The sequence below is a fragment of the Fulmarus glacialis genome, unplaced genomic scaffold (assembly GCF_000690835.1).
Source record: "Fulmarus glacialis isolate BGI_N327 unplaced genomic scaffold, ASM69083v1 scaffold28540, whole genome shotgun sequence".
NCBI classification, from domain to species: Eukaryota; Metazoa; Chordata; class Aves; order Procellariiformes; family Procellariidae; genus Fulmarus; species Fulmarus glacialis.
Genome location: NW_009186640.1, coordinates 108,112 through 114,610, shown reverse-complemented (window position 1 = coordinate 114,610; position 6,499 = coordinate 108,112).

Sequence of the window (6,499 nt, the reverse complement as noted above, 5' to 3'; positions counted from 1 at the left end):
CCCCCCCCCGAATAAGTACCTTATTTAAATATCTCATTAAAAGTTTTTGTTGACATATAAAATGCATTTTCATATAGAATCTTCATACTAAACTTCTGAGAGCTAAAATGTAGCTAGATATATCTCAGAAACTGAATTGCACTGTATCAAATGAAAATATACCTTACATTTTAAGAAGAAATAGATTGTCCTATTGCTAATTGTTAGGATGTAAATTATTTCCTTTATATCCCCATAAAAGAGAAATAGAATTGCATTTTCTTAAAGTAGCTTTGCAATCTTCCTCTCACATGACCTTGAGGAAGCTATTTTACAACTTTATACCTTCCTTTCTCTGAAAGTATCTCTGAAAGAATATGCTGAGGATTTCTTTTCATCATGCCAACACGATGCATCTTCTGTAATTAACCATCACTCAGTAATATTCTTTATTTCTGCAAATATGCCTTCACTGCTATCACTCAAAAGCGAAACTTTAAGAAATAATAGGAAAATGTCCATAAAAACAGGGTCAACAGTGTCTCTACAATAGGTTACAAGATCACAGAATTTTTAGTGACTCACAGAATAAAACATTTGAGATTTGGTAGGGATGCTTAACTGATGGGGTGCAAAGAAGGAATACAACTGCAATAATGAGAACAGGGATATCCCTTCAAAGAGTTCTCACCCTTACCAAAGGATCTGCAGAAAGAAATGCTGGCAGAATTAGATTAAAACTTTAAAAGACATACTTACTAGTACAATCAAGTTAATATCAACATCCATTTATTCATTAACTTATATGTTAACAGCATTACAATTTTTCAGTATTCTACTGAGGTTTTAAATACCTTTAAATTGAAATTTTACATGTTTCTAACAGAAAAGTAAGTTTAGTGATTTTTTTTGATCAAACTCTATTTACTGTAAGAACATGTTAAAGGCAAAAAGCATGTTGGAGGTGAGGCTGTTTAAACCCACTTAAATTAGACTTCAATATGCATATTGATTAATGAATGGTTGTTTGATCCTTTTATTATATAGACTTTTGTGTGTGTGTGTGAAGTACTTCTATTCTATTAGTAATGTTAGCCTAACTGCAGACCTTTATTTCATTATAACTGTATTGCATTATTTTATCTACTATACAGAAGTAGTATCTTGTAGAATACATGGCAATGCTTTGAATGGCAGTACTGTGAACCTGCTAGCCACAGAAACATAACATCTTTAATATCCACACAGAAACACCTCCATGATATTAGCCTAACAAATCTCTGAAAGGATTCATTATTTCTCCATGACCAAAGACATTCTTCATGTTAAAATCCCCACAGAAGCTACAGGTGAGCAGTGGGATTCTTGTGTAGCTGTATGTAAAAATGGATAGCTGTTCCTTCCACAGATATACTACTCTATAAACCTGAGGGTCCTTAGGAAGTAATAAATCCACCTTTTAGCTTTAATAGCTTAATGTATATTTAACTTACATCGCTCCACAGGCATACGCCAAAAAAATCTAACAACAATTTTTTCAGCAAAGTAGAATCTGTTAAAAAAGTATAGGAAGAATTTCGTAATAGTGGTATAGTATACTTTTTAATAATCTCTTCATTTACAGAAAGGTTGTTTTTTCCACACAAGGCATAGGGCTAAAATTTTTTCTGTCTTTTATTAATTGGGATGTTTACTTTCTTTAATGGAGGTAGGAACTGACAACAAGCTATATTTAATTTCCTCAAAAACAGAGAAAAGCATTGTTACACACCTGTCTTTCCATTTATTTAATAGTTTTCTCTCAGGAATCCAATGCATTAAAAGCAGTACTTACTGATTATTCAAACCAGAAAATAGTAGCTCAGAAATAGATTAACTTTATCTTGGCATTTCACAGCAAACCTCATTCTGAAACATGTTACTAATGAAAAAGAGATGTATTTCAAACACACGAGTGTTTGAAATGTCTGGCTAGGCAATACCCAAAACATAAAACTGAAAAGACTTTTTAATCCCATTTTTTAATTCAGTTACCTTACTTCTTTCTATCAGCTACTAGACTGAAAAGTCGTGTTCTATTCATAAGAAGATTAAGCATTTACATCTTGGTAAAACATTTACAAAAATCAATTCCAGTATTCCATCAGCTAACACAGCCAAATGCTAACTTACATATGTACATTTAAGCTTCTGTTTTATCTATAATGATGTGAAATCATAACTCCAAATAGTAGCTAAAAAACTTCGATAAAAGATCACAGAATAAATGTTTATTTACATCCTAAAAGGAAATTTCCATTTCCAAAATTCACTAATAAAATTCATTCTGCTTGTTTAACCTTAAGCAGTGACCTCAAGATAACTTAAAAAAGAAATGGAGATTCTTCCCTCAATCTTGTGCTGGCCAGTAATAGAAGAGACACAATGATCAACAATAATCTTATAAAATATTCTTTGTTATCTGAAACCAGAAGAGACATTTCAGAAAAAGGTGCCTATATAGCCTAGAAAATAAGTTCACATACTAGACAGTACCAGAAGAATTGAGGTTTTAGAGAGGAAAAATTGAAGAGTATCACTCTGTCAGACTTCAGGAAGAAAACAATTCTTATTAATGAACTGAATGGAGTAAAACCAGCGTGGAGGTATGGCACTGACAAGACAAGAAACTTTACATAGCAGAAAGTGTACAATAAGTATGCAAGCTTCAGTATGAAAACTACAGAAGACATTTTGAAGGATATAGTTAAATGGAATAGAGAAGATAAGACAACCATTGAACACAAACCACTAGATACTAACCAAGACTAACAATTCACCTCATGCTAAAGATGAAAATGTGCTTGGAAACAGATTAACAACTGCATGCAATTTTTGTAGAGGTAAGAAACAAGATGACTAGAAACATATCCAGAGTAAAAAATTACTGGTGTTGCCCACTGAATATCATAAGACTTCATCACAACATAACTTACAGAAAGACATCTTGAGTAAAATTGTTGGGGAAGCGATAGATAGAAGTGATCTTTTTAGAGCACCTTTGGGTCCCACGAGCAACAGTACAAGGATGTTGGAATAAACTGCTAGGTAGGAAAAAAAATGCATCTTTCTGGAATATTGGTTGACCTTCCAAACCAATTGTTTTGATAGGTCATTTGGTTGACATACCAAACGTGTCATTTGAATAGCTTCCAGTTTAATACCCTTGGAAATAATTGGAACCAATCTTCTCAGGAAAAAACTAAATAGATACTCAGAGAAAATGCTAAGCCACAACAGGAAAAGAGAAGGATTACCAAAACAAGAGAAAGATTATCTAAACATTCAGTAAACATAAAATCAAGTCACTGAGAAGAAACAGTCAAGAAGACACCTCAATCATAGAACAGTATTTCTTTTAGTAGTAATTCTCTACTAAAATAGAGAAAGGAAAGTAAGGAAAGTATATGGAAAAACACTCCCATACTGAAATAAATTCTTAGAAGAATGTAACAGCCATGGTAAATAATCATATTCTTCCTTCCAAGAATTATCCATTAAAGAGACTACCAAGATCTACAGATTATTGAGTTCTAAGCACTACTCTGAATACAGGACTTTTCTCACTGTGTGTCCTGGCTAGAGCTCAAGTGAAAACAAGTGCTGAGGACAGTTGTACATACAGGAGATAGTCTTCTATTTAGCTCAGTGCTAAATTAAGGGTCAAGGAAGGCTATAGCTCCTGTCTTAGATACTGCTTTCTGCTTCAAAATGTCCACACATGAGACAAAACTACTTTCCAAGTCACCACCATGAAATGTACAGGTTGATTCTTTCTGACAGTCCAACCCAACTTTACTCTTTATCTCCATATGTCATGCACATTCGCATTCTTTCCCAGTGCCAATGCAAGAGTAGGATCCCTCCATGACATTTGGCATAATATATCACCTTGAGACTGCCTGTCACTACTTGCACAGTGTGGATTTGATCAGACAACATTGTTGTTAGCCAGATAGACAGCTCTCAGGTTCACACAGATAAGGAAGCAAACGTGAAGAGTCCCATATTAATAACAAGGTATTCATAGGTGATCCCTTCAGTTCAGACTAATGCTGCAGATGAAAAAGCAAATAAGAATTGGACTCCAACATAAGCATGTACTTATTTCACTCTCCAGCACTTAAGATGACTTGAGAGCTAGGTGCCAGAACAAGGGCCAGTAGGGCAATAAGAGTCTCTTCTATCAATAGACAACAGAAGTCAAGGAAGATATCAAGATGAAAAAATGAACGTATTTATCTTCTTTTTTTAAGGACTAAACTCACTAAATATGGTCTCTAGTGTCATCACAATAGTGCACGAATGACCTTGTTCATCTTTTTAAGCCTAGCAATTACACCATCTGGATCACTTAACCTTGAAGGATAGATAAATAAATGGGAAGATTATCTCTGCAAGACAAAAAAAGGAGTGAGGCATGCCCGAACTGAGGTGTGCAACAGCATGGACAACACAAAACTGAGTAGAAAATGAATGCTGCTTTTCAAGCTAACTGAATAATTAGGAAACACAAAAACAAATCTCAAAGCTTTCCTGATAGTTAATTAGCTGTGCTTCAGAACCTCAACAGAGAAGGAGGAACACGCTCCTTTTAAAAGTAGAATAAACATGGGCTTTGCACTGGTCAAAGACAGACAAACCTCAAAGAGAAATATCTAATACTAATTTTGAAAAAGCAGTGATGATAGTCTTCATCTACACACATTTATTCCAGTCCAGACCTAGATTGTATAAAGAAAGCATTATAGCATTCATATACTACACTTTACAGGTCAAAAGGTTTACAGTTTTGTCATTTAGCATGTGAGCACAATTGAGATGGCTATTGGGAATAACATTTGAGGGAAGAATCTTGTCAGAAATTCTTATTTTTTTGTATGAAATTGTACTCTCTGCTGTTAACATTTATAATGTCTTTCTGTTTCTGTCTCTAGCGTGAATTTCAGCTAAACTTAAAAACATACAGCTTAATACTTTATACCACCAAAGAAATTGGGTTACTGTCTGAAGACTACTAAAGACAGCTAAAAGACAATGCTTTGACATAATGGTGGAATGATTTTATAGGACTTAGAACCATATGATGAAAATCATCTATTCCTATATATTCTAACATTTAAACAGAAAATAATAGGGCTACAAATAGAGTTAGAATTATCACTTTTAAATTAAGTGCAAAGTGTCCAATAATTACACAAAATAAAAATAATTATTTAAAGTTAGTCTCACTAAAGCAATTGCCATCATTAAAATACAAGTAATCAGCTATGTCTTTCTTTACTTATCAGGTAATAAAAGGATTAAATTAAATCAAACAGTTACTATCAATTATATTCTTTTAGATTAATTTAATCTTACCTTAACATTTACTATAAAAGTGCACAGGTAAATATGTATTATTTAGGTAGCTATTTAAAAAATGCATTTTTGTGTAATTAGTCAGACTATTGTGTAATCGGCAATATAATGATAGCTTCTGAGAAAAAATAAGTTATATAAATCCATTTTATATTACTTTGACTTGACACGCTAAAATATGGTCATGTGCATTTTACCAATTTACTGCTGGTTTTGTGCTTTACAAAAATTAAAGTGTTTACCAACTTTAAGTGTTAAAGTCTTACATAATCTATTTCATAAATGTTCTGCAGGTATTTATGACAAGTACATGCCCATTTTTAGCAAACTAAGTGCTATATTGAATATTCATGTGCCACACAATGTATTCCAAAATGTGAAACAATGCTTTTTTCTCCTAAAATACCTGCTTGTACAAGTTAGCCTATCTATACCTAAATTACATAACACATGCACACCACTACCTCAACTCCATTTCTTCTACAGTCATGTAAGAGGATTGCAGTACTCAAGCTAGGATGAAACGTATCCCCATGACTTCCAGACTCTCAGTTTGACAAGTCCAGAATAGCACTGTCCATTGTCACAGAACTTATAGATGTATATTTACATTATCATGTCCAAATCACCCTGTTGCCTTCCAGGCTGTTACGAGTCCAATTCAAAATTTCTTCCTTTTCTTCCTTCCAGGAACTTCAACCTCTCTCTCACTCTTACATTTCTTCCATTCATTTAGCATTTATCTACTGTTTGCTCTTACACTAAATCACACCAGCGTGGGCATGCAGCCCTCCTTTTTAACTACATTCTACTTCATTAATGCTTCATCTTTTTCCCAGTCTCCTATGAAACTTATTTCCAGAATATCCTTCTCTATGCTATTTGTTATCATTTCTGCACAATTACATTAAAAAAAAAAAAAAAAAAAAAAAAAAAACCACACAAAAAAGCTGAATTGTTTTGTGGATTTGAGTGCAAATTTCAAGTGTAGCCAGAGGAAAATTGCAAGCCTGAAAACTCTACAGTCTGTTCCCCCACCTACTTCAACAGTCAACTCTTCTTAAACGACATTATGTTAACTAAAGTTCACTTTCTCTCCCTTGGTCTTAGAAAAGCTGAT